Source organism: Ceratotherium simum, chromosome 10 (genome assembly GCF_057802395.1).
Source record: "Ceratotherium simum simum isolate JZ-2026a chromosome 10, ASM5780239v1, whole genome shotgun sequence".
NCBI lineage: Eukaryota > Metazoa > Chordata > Mammalia > Perissodactyla > Rhinocerotidae > Ceratotherium > Ceratotherium simum.
The window spans coordinates 15,070,911-15,086,658 of record NC_141909.1 but is presented as its reverse complement, the minus strand read 5'-3'; the positions used below and the strand labels follow the sequence as shown (position 1 = coordinate 15,086,658).

The window sequence follows — 15,748 nt, the reverse complement described above, 5'->3', positions numbered from 1 at the left end:
GTACTGGAGGTTTTAGCCAAGTAATAAGACAAAGAAAAACAGAATTGGAAAGAAGAAACAAAACTGTCGTTGTTCAAAGTTTATCTATGTAGAAAACTCAAAAAGATCTATAAATGAATTACTCGAATTAATAAGACAGTTAGCAAGTTTCTGGATATAAAATCAAGATGTAAAAGTGAGTTGCGTTTCTATATGTGAACGCCCAAGAGTTATTGTAACAACATATATAAAGTAACAAGAAATAAGTCTAACAAGTTTTGTAATATTATATTCTCATTTAGATGATGTGTGAGGCTAGACAGATAGAACTAGAGAACAAATATAGAAGATTATAAATTTTATTGCAAAAAGATATAAATAAATGGAGCATTATATCATACTCCTAGATAGGAAGATGTTAATTTTTCCCAAGCTGATTTATAGATTCAATGCCAATTTAATAAAAACCTCAACAGAGTTGCGTGTATTTGTGTAATGAGATAAAATTAAAAAAGAATTTATTTGAAAAAGGAAAGTTCAAGGAATACCCAAGATACCCATGAAGAAGAACAAGGTGAGGCAAACTCTTTCAAATAATCAGGATTATTTAAGTCTATATTCCAATTTAGACAATGTACAGGGTTGGATACGTAGAACTATGGAGTAAAATGTAGTGTCCCAGTAGATCCAGGTGTATATGAACGCTTTATGTATAATGAGATAGCATTGCAGAACAGCGGTAATTGTAAATGGTATAAGGGCAAATGATTAGTTAATCATGTGATTGAAATTGGGTGCCTATCTCCTTACAAAAAGTAAATTAAAGGGATTAAAATTTTAGAAGTGAAAGAGGAAAGTGTAAAATGTTTAGAAGAAAATACAGGGTTATATTTTTATGACCACAGGATGGGAAAATATTTCTTAAAGACACAAATAATGCAAGACACAAAAATATAGACCATTAGGTAAGGATTTAATTTGACTATATTAAAATTAAGATATTCTTTATCTAAAGACACTGTAAGCAGAGTGAAAAGACAAGCCACAAACTGGCAACACATACAACTGGAAAATAACTAGTATCCAGATAACATAAAGAACTTCCTCAAATCAGTAAGAAAAAGACAATCCAATAGAAAAATAGAAATTAAAAAAAGAGAAAATTAAGAGACTCACAAACATATGATAGAATGTGAAATAATATTATTAGTCAGGGAAATGAAAATTAAAAACACGGTGAGATACCTTTATCCACCCACTAAAGCTACTAAAAGAAAAAGTGCCGTGAGGTTGTGACAGCAACGGACAACCCCTATTCACTTTTGGGATTTCTTAGTAACCTTAAATGCTCATACACTCCCTAAATTCTATATACCACTTTTTAATATACATCCTAGAGAAATGCTTACACACTGTTATACGAAAACATTCATAACATCCCAGTTTGTAGTAGCTAAAAAGTGGAAACAACCTAGAAGTCTCTCAAAAAGTAGAACATATATATACATACCTATATATTTACATCATGGAAGGAGAGGAGCCAGTTTTCTAGACCTAATGAAGTTAAGAAGACGGAATTAAGAAGTAGCCTTAATAGAATTTGATCACCTACTGGAAGGTAGAGTAATGGAAAGTGGGAGGAGTAAAGTGATTTCCAGTTCTAATTTGGGCAATTGTGTCAATAGTGGTGCCATTGACCATGATATTTTTTTCTAATCATTGCCATATTTATTTTAAGTTTTAAAGGCATAGATGGTCAGAGAAGGTTCCTATTTCCTTGATTAATTTGAAAACAGCACATACAGTCATGTGCTGCATAATGAAGACGTTTCAGTCAATGATGGACAACATGTACCATGGTGGTCCCATAAGATTAGTACCATAGAGCCAAGGTGTGTAGTAGGCAAAACCATCTAGATTTGTGTAAGTATACCCTATGATGTTCGCACGATGACGAAACCACCTAAGGATGTATTTCTCAGAATGTATCCCTGTTGTTAAGCAATGCATGAGTGTAGTTATCCACAATATCCATGATAAACTGTGATATTGCAAGACACTTCACACTCATGCACACTCACAGAGACAGAGGGAGAAACTCGAATGGCAAAGCTAACAGAAAAAGATGCTCCAACTCAATAGTTAGTCAATATTAAAACTATAGACACCCACCAAATTGGCAAAAATTAAGAAGTTAGATAACAAGAAGTGTTAGGTTGTAGATGGAGACTCTTATCCACTTCTATTGGGAGTAAAAATTGGTGTAACTACTCTGGAAAACACTTTGGTATTACTTAGTAAATTTGAACCTGTACCTAACTCGAACCCAGCAACCTCACTTCTATGTGGAAACCCTAGAGACCATTTGCATAATTACACCAGGAAACACATGTAAAAATATTCTTAACAGCAAAACATGGAAACAACCCAAATGGCCATCAGTGGTAGAATCAAGAAATACATGGGGCTATTCATTCAATGGGATACTACACAGCAATGAAAATAACTGAAACTCAGCTCATGCCTTAACGTGGATGAATCTTACACAGACATCATGATGAATGAAAAGAAGCAAGCCTCTGATAATACATGCTATATGGTTTCATTTGTGTAAAGTTAACAAACAAAACTTTTAATATGTTATTTAGGGATGCAACCCACAGATGGCAAAACAGATGTTAGGCTCAGGGAGAAAGGATGGGGGTATGATGAGGAGGGTGGTCTGATGGGAATTGGAGCAACGAGGAGCTTCAAAGGTGTGGTACAGGTTTCTACTTTTCAACGTGGGGACATAGGTGTTTACTTTGTTATAATTCTTTAAAACGTTCATATGTTCTACATATATTGTGGTCAATTTTACAATAATATAATTTTAAAAATTAAACAATAAGGCAGAATATTAATAATACTGTCTCTGAGCCATAGAATTACAGATAATTTTAATTTTTTTCTTTGAATTTTTCTGTTTAAGTTTTTCAAATGAAAACAATAATTGAAAAGAAATAACACACACCATGTTATCATTTTTTAAATTGGAAAAAAATTCTTCTATGGGAGGGGCACAGGCATCACATATGAAAGCTTCCTGGTGGTAGAAGAAAAAGGTGGTGCCCCCTGAGTAGAATTTGATGTTTTTTACACTTCTTAGCAAGAAATGTTAGGGAAGAAAGTTAGAAAAAATATGCAGTCTCACTTGAAGCTGGTTTCCTTTGTTTCAATGATTTCACCTTTCCATATATGTTTTTAGTTTGTTCTTTCTGACTTCCATCTGCAAGTTGAATGGGAGACAAATTTATTCAGACTCAGACTGAATTTGTGGTTTTCCAGGTTTTTTGCTTTTTCTCCCTGAACTTGACATCATGCTCTGCTTTTCATTTTGGGCAGAGAAAGGGGCACAGTCTGGGTGGACATTCGGTGGTCTGTCTAGGGGTTTGTTTGCATATCAGTGGTTGCACTTAACTTTTCTGCTCTGAGTCTACCATGCTTGCTTGAGCTCAACGTATCGCACACACAAATTTCATCCTTGTTGCTTATGGTAAGTTTCAAAATGTGATTACACTTTCCAACTCTTCTTGTGTTCTTTTTGCCTCTAAATGGAAAGGTATCCCTCAAGCATCACCATTTGACGTGATGTGAAAGGAAAAGACTGCAGGACAACCCGTAGGAATGCCATCTTAGCAGTTGGCACCGTCCTCTGCTTAAGTCTGTCCTTAGTCCTGTTTCTCTTTAATTAGTCTCACAGGAAAAGAGAAGCAAGATCATGCTGCAAAATGGGATATTTTTGGAATTCTCATTATTCTTTTATAATTGTCCTCCTGGTCATTTTTATCTGTACCTCAGTAGAGTTTCTAATGAAAACCAGAGGCTAGACAGGTTTAATTTGTTGAGCACCTGCCATGTATAAAGCACTGTGTAAACTACACAAATCTACAAGGCCTGTTCCTTTTCCTCAGAGAACCTATAATCTAAAGGGACAAATAGCCATGTTAATAATAATAATTGAATAATTATTATGAATAACGCTGCAATGAACATGGGGGCACAGATGTCTCTTCGAGGTACTGATTTCATTTCCTTTGGGTATATACCCAGAAGTGGGGTTGCTGGATCATACGGTAGCTCTATTTTCAATTTTTTGAGGAACCTCCATGTTGTTTTCCATAGTGTCTGTACCAATCTACATTCCCACCTACAGTGTACAAGGATCCCTTTTCTCTGCATCCTTACCAGAGCCAGCACTTGTCTGTTATCTTTTTGATAATAGCCATCCTAACAGGTGTGAGATGATATCTCATCATGGTTTTGATTTGAATTTCCTTGATAATTAGTGATGTTGAACACCTTTCATACACCTGTTGGCCATTTGTATGTCTTTTTTGGAAAAATGTCAATTCAGGTCCTTTGTCCATTTTTTAACTGGGTTGTTTTTTTCCTATTGAGTTGTAGGAGTTCCTTATATACTTTGGATTAACTTTTTATCAGATATATGGTTTGAAAATATGTTCTCCAATCCATATGTTGCCTTTTTATTTTGTTGATTTTTTCCTTTGCTGTGCAGAAGCATTTTAGTTAGTTTGATGTCATCTCACTTATTTATTTTTGCTTTTGTTGCCTAAGCTTTTGGTGCCATTGCAGCATTATTCACAATAGCCAAGATATGGAAACAACTAAGTGTTGATCAATGGATGAATGAATAAAAAAACTGTAGTATATATACATACAGTGGAATATTATTCAGCCTTACAAAAGAAGATTCTGACATTTGCAACGACATGTATGAACCTGGAGGACATTATGCTAAGTGTAATAGGCTAGACCCAGGAAGAAAAATACTGCATGATTGCACTTATATGTGGAATCTAAAAAAGTCAAATACATAGAAGCAGAGAATACAATGGTGGTTACTGGAACGGGGAGGTGGGGGAAATGGGGGGATATTGGTCAAAGGTTACAAAGTTGCTGTTATGCTGGATGAGTAAGTCTAGAGATCTAATGTAGAGCATGATGACTATAGTTAGTAATACTGCATTAGCTAAGAGAGTAGATTTCAAATTCTTTTACCACACAATGACAAAAAAACATATCAGATTGTTCACCTTAAATATATACAATATTTGTTTAAAAGAATAGTATTTTATTATAATAAATGATAATTACAACCACAGAATGAATTTAGCATTTCCTATATGATAAGTAGTCTTCATATATTAACTCATCTAGTCTTCATAAAAACTATATTTCATGGGTACTATTTGGTACCATTTTGCAAATGAGGATTTTGAGACAGGGAAGTCAAATCCTATGCCCAAATTCATATAAACTACTAAAGGGTACAGTTAGAATTTAAAAACTGAGTAGCCCTACTCTAGACCCACTGTACTAACTATGCACATGGCATTCAAGTTCACTGCAAAATAAAGCAGAGAACATGTACCTTTGCAAATTGGTGTTTTCAAGTTCTTTGGATAAATACCCAACAGTGGAATAGCTGGATCATATGGTAGTTCTATCGTTGATTTTTTGAGGAATCTCCATACTGTTTTCCATAGTGGCTGCACCAGTTTGCACTCCCACCAGCAGTGTATGAGAGTTCCCTTCTCTCCACATCCTCTCCAACACATGTTGTTTCCTGTCTTGTTAATTATAGCCATTCTGACGGGCGTGAGGTGATATCTCATTGTAGTTTTGATTTGCATTTCCCTGATAGTTAGTGATTTTGAACATCTTTTCGTGTGTCTGTTGGCCATCTGTATATCTTCTTTGGAGAAATGTCTGTTCAGGTCTTTTGCCCATTTTTTAATTGGGTTGGTAGTTCTTTTGTTGTTGAGATGCATGAGTTCTTTATATATTTTGGAGATTAAGCCCTTATCAGATGTATGGTTTGCAAATATCTTCTCCCAATTGTTAGGTTGTCTTTTTGTTTTGTTGATGGTTTCCTTTGCTGTGCAGAAGCTTTTTAGTTTGATGTAGTCCCATTTGTTTATTTTTTCTATTGTTTCTCTTGCCCGGTCAGATGTGGTGTTTGAAAAGATGTTGCAAAGGTACATGCACCCCTGTGTTCATTGCAGCCTTATTCACGATAGCCAAGACTTGGAAGCAACCTAAGTGCCCATCAAAGGACGAATGGATAAAGAAGCTGTGGTATATATACACAATGGAATACTACTCAGCCATAAGAAACGACGAAATCCAGCCATTTGTGACAACATGGATGGACATTGAGTGTATAATGCAAAGTGAAATAAGTCAGAGGGAGAAGGCCAAATACCGTATGATTTCCTTCATTAAGTAGTAGATAATAACAACAATAAACAAACACATAGGGACAGAGATTGGATTGGTGGTTACCAGAGGGGAAGGGGGGAGGGAGGAGGGTGAAAGGGATAATTCGCACGTGTGTGTGGTGATGGGTTGTATTTAGTGCATTGGTGGTGAACATGATGTAGTCCATGCAGAAATAGAAGTACAATGATGTACACCTGAAATTTTTGCAATGTTATAAACCAATGTTACTGCAATAAACAAAAAAATTAAAATGAAAAAAAAAAAATAAAGATCATCTAGAATCAAAAAAAAAAAAAAAAAAAAGCAGAGAACAAGGTTGGTGCAAGGGGTACTACGTATGGACTGAAACAGGACTAGTCAGCGTCAAGATTCCAACCGAAACTGAGGAATTTGGAACTTACTTCACTAGAGACCCGTTCCTGGGGTGGTGTATTCAGTGTTATTCAGTCCTGTGTTTCTTTATGTTAACATCCAAGGGCTGTGTCTTCCTAATGATTAAAACTTCTATTTTCTTTAAACATACTTTGTGGTTGACTTTTTTCCGGCAGCTATTTGCATTTTAAAATGTCAGAAATTGCTGTGCATAATCCTAAATGATACCTTCAAGCCTTAAGTTTAAAAAATGACAAATCAGGCTTAGAAACAAATGTACAAACAATATATGGCATGATGTGCAGGCATCTTGAATGGGCATTTTATTTTTCTCATAAATTATGAGAAGGCCCAGAAAGCAAGAAATTGGGTGTCTTTAAATTGAAATAAATGTGAATAAGAACACAGAAGTTGAACTGATGGAACATTTATTTGGTTGTGTGGCCATTTAATTGAATGATTTTGTGTGGCCATTCAAATTTTAACAGGTTACACACACACACGTACATCATTATGCGATCAATCACATCTCCTTTTTCTGCAAAGAAAACAGGTAATAGACATGCTAATATAAGGCTGTGTTAGAATGATAGTTCCCACTGCAAGTGTAAGTCCACCCAACACCCATGGTGGGGCAAGGTGTTATCATAAACAACAAGAAAAATTTACTGTACGTGTACTATGGAGCCCTGTTTGCAGAAGCATGGGAGCCATAATTTAGAATTTTAGATATTTCTAAGAAGTAAAATATTTATCTTGGGTCTTTCGGCATTAAATGTAAAATACACCACTTCACGTAAAGATAAGCCTTCACTGAGCTCCTCTCTTTGGCAAGGCCAAAAAAGACCATTTTCGATTACTTTTCCATATTGATCTCCTTCAAGGAAGCTAGTAAATAATTTCAGCACCACTATTTTCTTCTTGTTTATTCATGTCTTTTACTAGAGAAAAGAAATACTTGCTAATGAAAGAAACAAAACAAAATATTTACACCATGCTATGCCTTTCTTTTGACAAGGGCAGTTGTGGTAAGGAAGCTTTTTCTCCCTCATAAAACTGTTTACATGAAACAGTGGGAAAGAGCTAAAGAATAGCAGTTTTTCTTTAGCAGCTGGAGGTTGTCTGAATGGAGTCTTCAATTCCCTTGCATGTTTTGTAATGCAGATTTCTTTGAAAATGGCCTTGCCAGTGCACCTTAAATACATTTTAGAATTATTTTACCATGAAATTAGTTTTCTCCGTCATTGGCTTAGTTGAATCCCTTTTTTTTGATCAATGCTGGGACATTAAAAATAAAGCCCTGGATGCACATGCTATTTTTGTAAGTTCCTATCAAAAATCCATCCTGTAGCAGGCCAACGTGCTTTGAAAGTCAGGTCATTTGTGCAGCACGGTTATTTGGCGTCCTGCTCCTCCACCCCTCACACTGAGGCTTAATTCTCCACTTCTCCCTCTGCCGCTGGCCTGCATTTGTATATTTCTTATACAAACAGAGCAGGGAAGGAGTTGCAGGAGAAAAAGTAGCACAGAATTTTTTGCAATTGAATGAGTCATTTCTAAAATTATTGATTCAAATAGTAACTTATGGTTCAGAAATCACGTTAGGAAATTAGCTGGTGGTGATGATATTGGTAGAGATAGCAGTGGTGATGGTGGTGGAAGTGGTGGTAGTGATGATGGTGGTGGTGGTAATGGTGGTGATGGTGGTGGTGATGATGATGATGGTGATGATGATGGTGATGGTGGTGGTGATGGTGGTGGTGATGATGATGATGGTGATGGTGGTGGTGGTGATGGTGGTGATGATGATGATGGTGGTGATGATGGTGATGGTGGTGGTGGTGATGGTGGTGTCAGTAGTAATGGCAGTGATGATGGTGGTGGCAAGGTCATGGCAGTGGTTTAAAAACATCCCAATTAAGGTTCTAAGAAATATGGTTGGTGCAATACTTTTCTTTATTTCTATGCTCTGCTAATTTCACAACAGGTAGTTCTCTTTCTGTGCTACTATTTTCCTTTCTCTAAAACTACAATTAATTTTAACAAGAGACGTCTTAATCAAATATGCTACATACATATAGAAGATTCTTCAAAGACAACATAAAATAAATTTGCAATTATTTGTTTGGTACACATTCAGTACCCTTGGGAAATGAGAGTTATAAAAGGAAATCAACCCTGTAAATTTAGTAGTGTTAAAAATCTCTCCATATTCGCTTTTCCAATTGCTGTTATACCTAGAGGATTGTGTCTGTGTCATTGCTAGTTGGCATATTTTTTTTTCATTCTACATTTTGAAATATGAATCTATTACAGAAGGATCATGTTGGTGAGGCATTGGGGATGAATAAGTTAGGAATAGTAATTAGTTTTCAGGCATTCCATTTGAGGATGACAATGCATTTCTTCCCCCAAAATAATTTCCTCCGAAGCAGTTGGTTTATAATAAGAACAGTTTAGTTTGACTAAACTTGCACATTCTGAGTGGGCTATCTTTATCTTCTTGGCACATTATTTCCCAATTTCATTGTACTGTTCCTTCTGCTCATCATTGCCCACAAAAGATGTCCTCTTCTAGATGTGTCAGTCTGTGACACCCATGCCTCATAGCTGGAATGTGAAACCTTTCCCACTTAGACAACAACGATGACAAACAACTTCTCAGTTCCTTCCCACGTACCCCTCTCTCCAAAGCCCTGGCCATGAATCCTCCCTTGTTTCTCCTTTTCACTCTTCTCTTCAGCCCACTGCAGTCTGGCTTCTGTCTTGACTATTCCACAAAATTTCTCTCATTCTTAGCCAATGCTCTTTTTTGCTCCACTGAGAAGCCATTTCTCAGATTCTTACTGGCCACCTAGATCGCATTTGACCTTGTCGATTATACACTCTCTGGTGAGCTATTCAACTGATATTTAGCTTAAATATCAGTTCCTCCAAGATGATATTCTGGACCCCTCCAAGTCTGGGAAAGTATTCCCATAGCATCTGCATTTCCATCATAACTTAGAAACTGTTTGAAAATGTCTATTCACTTATTCGTCCTGGTTCCTTTGTACCCCTCATGCTTAACGCATGTATGGCACATCGTAGATCCTGTTTTTCTCAAGTTTCTTTTGGCTTCAAGCAACAGATCTCACTTGAGCTTAAGCAAAAATGGAATTTATGATGATGATTCAGAGTTACAGGGTGAAAAAGCAGGAAATGCCACCAGGCCTTGTGGGGACTGAGGACTGGAAGAGACAAGTGTAGGAACCAAGACAATTTATCTTGGATATACTCTGCCCTCTGGGGCCAAATAACTCCTAGCTTCTGCTTCTTTCTGTGTTTTGGCCCCATTTTTTCCCTCTGTTCTAGCTTTCCCTGCTTAGTGGCTTCCCTCTCCCTCCTCTGAGTTTTTCACCCTCAGTTCCTGTCCTTTATGCCAGGGCCGCGGGGGCAAGTGGTAGAAACACGGCTTCCGGGGACGCACCCTGAGGGTGTTGTGGGCTGCTCACATGAGCCAGGCAAGCACTCTGGTAGATGTTCACTTCAGTGCTCACTTAAAAACCTGATGAACGATTGAACGTCTCTCTCCCGGTATTCTCTCATTTCCTTGGGCAATCTAAACTCTCAAAACACTAATATTTCTCACTGACGAAGGTGATTTTATCCAGCATAGCTTCAACATTCCTCTATACTTTCCTTCTTCCCACATGGGATATATTGTCCTTATCAAAAGAGTTATTTTTATCTAAAATGAGTTCTTTTTCAAGACTGAGTTGACCATCACCTTATTATTTTGGTTAAAAAAGTGGGGAGAATGGACGCAGTACTTCTATCAGTCAGTTATTGCTACAATAAGGCAGTGTAATGAACATGGCCCAGATCTCAGGGGTTCTCAGCAACGTGCATGTATTTTTCTTGCTTATGGGTCTGTAGGAGCCATTCAGTTTGGGCTGATTTTGTCTGAGTTTGGTTGGGCTTGGTGCAAACAGGTTTGGGTCTGCTCATTCCAGGACGTGGGCTGAAGGGACAGAGGCTATCTGGGGCTTGCTCCTCCCAGCCAGAATCCTGAGCACAAATATAGGATGCTTCTGCAGGCCTGGGCTCAGAAGTGACAACTGTCCTATCCTACAGTTTAAAGCCAGAGACAGGGTAAGCTCAACTACTATAGTCCTCAATTGCTAAAATGATTTCAATGAATTTTTAGTTTTTAAGGCAAAGTTCAAATTCTTTAGCTAAGTATGCTAGATTTTTAGGTCTGTAACTGCCTCTGGCTGATGTCTTGAGCTTCATTCCTCTTTCATTTGGCCTCATATATGTACAGTTTGGCTCAAGCCAAATCGAATCACTGTTGAACATAGCATGTTTTACACCTTTTTGGATGCTGTTCTTTCTGACTTTCTTCCCCTTCTTCATCTAGCTAATTCCTTATTAACCTTCAAAACTAAGGTCAAGAAAAGACCTCTTCCTAGAAGCCTCCATGATTCTATCAAACTGACATTGATGCCCTGCTCTGTGCTTCTTAGCGTCTTGTGTTTACCTCTATCATTGTAATTATCCCTCCATGCTATATTGTTGCTTTAACTGTCTGTTTCTCCAGACAGAATGAAAAGTTCCTCAAGGGCTATCGTAATACCTTCGTCAACTTGTGTCCCTTCAAACTAGCACAGGACTTGACACATATAGACATTCAATCAGTGTTTGTGCAAGGAAAGGAGAAGAATGAAAAGGCAAGAAGGTGGAAGGAAGGGAGGAAGAGAGGATAGAAAGAAGGAAGGAAAGGTGGTGGTTGGTTACTTGTGGGACAGCTCATTCACTGGCGTCATCCAGTAAGCTTATGTTAAGAATATCTTGTTTCTATAATTAAGAGATGCTAGACCTTAACCGATATGCCATTCTTGGCTCAATTTTGTAAGCATTACTCTTTCATTGAGAGCAGCTAGATATTTAGGACTGCAAGCACATGCTCAAACCATAAGTCCCTTTCCAAAGCCAAGTTTGTGCCCTTCCCACTTCCCTGTAAATATTTTGTGGCTACTACCTTGCCTAGTGATATCTGTCTGAACGTGGGCAGGTTTAATTACACAGGAGCACTCTTGCCCTGTTATTGACTGATGTAGTTAAATGCACAGCCTTGAGTACCCCTGGTGGAATGCTAATAAGGAAATGGGGACTTAGCTGTCATTAGGTCATTTTCTTATTAGAAAAACAAAGGGCGATGACTGTTGCCGGGGCTGAGTTCCTCCATATTCTAGGCATGTATCAAAAGGAGTTTATCTTTATCTGACTTCTCTAGAGCCTAAGTGACTGCATGACACATCATGGTAAATAACTTCTTAAAAAAGTATATGCTGACTTGTTTTAGAATGCATGTGCTGTTTAAAAATAGGTAGGGAATTTGACACACACCTGATTGCCTCTGAGATGGAATCCGAAGTGTCTGGCAGCGCAGCCTCTTCCGGGAAAGTTTCTCATCACCTCACCTCTCATCTCCAGCTGCTTGGGCGGCAGTTAGGTTACAGAGGCAGCATCCAATTACTCAGAATATCTGCCCCTGATCTTGGCAGGGACTTAAACTTCCTGGCTTTTGCAGATGATGGATGGCACTTTTTGTAAAATGCGATTTCTCTAGAATGCTGGGAGGTTGAGTCCAGAAGAGGCTAGGTCTTGGTTCCCACAGGACAGCATAACTGAGAACGTGACCAGACAAAGTCAAGAGGCCACTGAGCGAGGGCCGCCGTGTGATTTCATCAGAATCCGTGAGGACAGTGTTGCTCACGAATGTGTTGGCTGCAATTTAGTCTTAAGTGAGAAACTGTAGTTGTTTCCTCACTGAGAATTTCTTTCCAGTCTGTTGTTATAACCTGGTGGAATGGGAAGGGCCGTGCCAAGTGTGTTGAGCATTCCCATGTTGTCACAGGGCCTCCCTGGGAACTACAAAAGGAGTGGCAAGTTGCAGAGATGGCTGTCAACATACAAGGAGCAGTGAAAATCAATGAGAGGAAAATGGCCCATTTTTGCTTCATTGATTTTTGCTGGTCAATGAATCCTCTTCATTTTATATACACCCCTCCTTCAATTTTCTTTTCCCCTGTTGGACACATCTTAATGTTACTGCTCTACATCAAGCACAGTACAAAGTGACAGTTTCTTTAATCACAGGACATTGTTAGTGATGGCAATGTGTTAGGTTTGGAGAGGAGCGCAGTGAGATGAAACAGGCTTGCGGAAGATGACGCTTGCTCCTCATATTAGAGAGAGTGTCTGATGCAAAGGATGGATGGGGATGATGGTATTAGGGTTGAATAGGTTAGCTAACAGATGTGAGTGATTGTGTTCAGATGGATAGGAAATGTTTAAAAGAAAAAGGGACTGGGGCCAGCCCAGTGGCATAGCTGTTAAGTGCGTGTGCTCCGTTTCAGCAGCCCGAGGGTTTGCAGGTTCGGATCCTGGGCGTGCACTGACGCACCGCTTGTCAAGCCATGCTGTGGCAGTATCCCATATAAAGTGGAGGAAGATGGGCACGGATTTTAGCCCAGGGTCAGTCCTCCTCGGCAAAAAGAGGAGGATTGGCATCGGATGTTAGCTCAGGGCTGATCTTCCTCACAAAAAAAAAAAAAAAAGAAAGAAAAAAGGACTGGTGACAGGTCTATAGATGAAGAGCAAGTGTAGGGCCCTGGGAAGTGAGTAGTGTCAAATCTGGGTGGGCCTAATTATAAGATTTAGGAGATATCTTTGGCTTAACACAAAGTTACTGCATCGATGTTTTTGTGAGAATGCAAAGAAAAAAATAGCATTTAGTCTACAGTAATATAAGTTTAATGTAATGAGTTAATCATCTGGCCTTCTTTGCATGTTTTTGGTCACCACACTAGGTGGAAGAATAATTTGGCTGTAATGAAAAGAAATCTGAAACCCAGAAATTGTGACCTCTCTGGAATGTTGGTTCCAGGGAGGCCTGTTCAAATTAATGTGAAAAGGATGAAAAGAAAATCTTAGTAACCTACAACAATTATTGTCTCTAGCTAGAACTTGTTTTAGTTATTGCTTTCAAATAATCATTGGATTGCTCTTTGTGTTTTTAATTTTCAGATGAGAAACTAAGGCATAGGATATTTTTAAAAATTGTATAAGATCAGATAGAAGCTAAATGCAATGCTTGGATGAGAACTCAAAATCCTAAATGTTTTGTCTATTGATTGGCTATTGAAACATATTACCTTATAGGGAAGCAGTCAACAGTTAGAGGAATTTCCCTAAGTAGAAAAAGCAGGTTCAAGGCTAAAGTACAACTCTATCTTCTCACCAGTGAGGCTGTTTTTTTGATCCTAAATAGACCTTTTAATTTATATTTTGCGTTTGGAAAGTCCCGCTCCAATATCCAATACCAAAGTATCCTGAACATTCTCGGGTTTAGAACATGTACAATCCTCTGAGCTATTGTTACTCTTCAGTCTTCTACTTTTTTGCTTTTGGACCAAGAAGGTGGACGATGACTTCAAGCCTGCTCCCTGGTCTAAGCAATGCCTTTTAACAGGACAGTATGTGCTTGTATAGCTCTGGGCACGCGAAACAGAGATGACAGGAGGTTGATAGCAGTTATTAAAATAGGTTCCACAAATGAACGTTTTCCTTAAGGCCTTAGGCACTAATACAAACACAATAGTTTAGTTGCTTGATAATAAATATGTAACATGTCCTTGAAGGTAGTTTTTGCAAGGTTTCTTTTATTTTCCTGGAAACCTCAGCCTGCTCCTTGACCATCAGCAGTCTGTTACAGCACATGTCAGCAGAAGCTATTCGGCTAGAATATAGCCCTGAGAAAACAGTGGCATTACCCATCGACCAGTATTATAAAGAAAAAACAAAACCCTCCTGAATTGTTCTGCATTTGTTCCACTAATGGTGTGTACTAGTTAATTAGGGACTTCACTCATTCAACAATGGTCCCAGGAAAAAAAGATCAGATGAAATCATTGTAACTTTGTCCCTTGGTAAACGTGGTAAGGCGCAAAGACATCTGTCGTCATATTCCAAAATGAGGAATTCAGAAGTTGAAATAGAACTTGTGATAATTAGCTTAACTTCATCTGAAAATCCTCACATGGCTGAAAGGAGGAAAGGCAGGTAGAACTGTGAAACAAACAAACACCACACTGGTCTCTCAACTTTCATATTCAAACGGCTTTAGAAGAACGTAACCTCACGGGCTGAGATGCACAGTAACCTTGGCAGCTGGTAGATTTTTTACTTGAAGAAAACAACTACCATCTGAAAATAAGAGGTAACTATTCTTTTGTTGAAAGGGATGAATGGTGCTTCTTCATAGCTGTGAAAGCTCTTAAATTTAAGCAATTAATCTGACACAGACATGATGAGAAGCTATCTTTGTCTTTGCTGGAGCCTTAACACTCCAAGAGCACAGATAATTAGGTTAATTTCCCTCCACAGCTATGCAGGATCCCTAGACAAATCCAGTGGATGGGTTGCCGAAGGAGACAGAGAACTAAGACCTGAATCATTGCTTGAGACCATTTACTACTGCTGGTGCATTAGATCTTGTGAATGTTGCCAAACGTGGCTCACTAGGCTGGGGTTTATTGGTGGTGTAGTATCCTGAATCATAGAAAAGGAAATATACTTGTGCTGTTAATGATGGGAAACCAGTTTCTGAGGAAGAGTTCATATCAAAGGACGATGGAGTGGAGCTTACAATGACAACACCTTGATTTGATAGTGTCCTTGAGTTCCTCTAAATAATTCAGAGCATTTCACACATACCGAGGTTGGAGTCAACTGTAAGGAGGAACTTTCTGAAAGTCAGGGCTGTTTTAGTATTGGACATGAGTTACTGAGAAAGGTTAGTTACTTGTCAACTTCTTGTGTGTGTTGTTTTTTAAAAATCAACTCCTTTTAGTTGCTACATTGGTCATGTATCATTTCTTTCCATTTTCCTCATGAGGACCCAGAGACTACCGGAGGCTGATTTCCCCTGCATATCACACTCTCACTAGCGCTGCTGGAAGGTAAGGCTTTGGGATTCCTGAGCAGCACACTCTCCAGGATACTATTGCCTCATTTCATTTATACGGAAGGCAGTTTGGTGGGGGGGGGGATGGGATAGGGGAAG

General features: G+C 38.4%; 1 protein-coding gene across 1 annotated transcript in view; it reads left to right on the top strand.

Annotated features, from left to right (window-relative positions):
- Positions 1–15,748, top strand: part of LOC147916061 (heparan-sulfate 6-O-sulfotransferase 3-like) — a 529,293-nt gene that overhangs the window by 337,731 nt on the left and 175,814 nt on the right. The window lies entirely within an intron of this gene.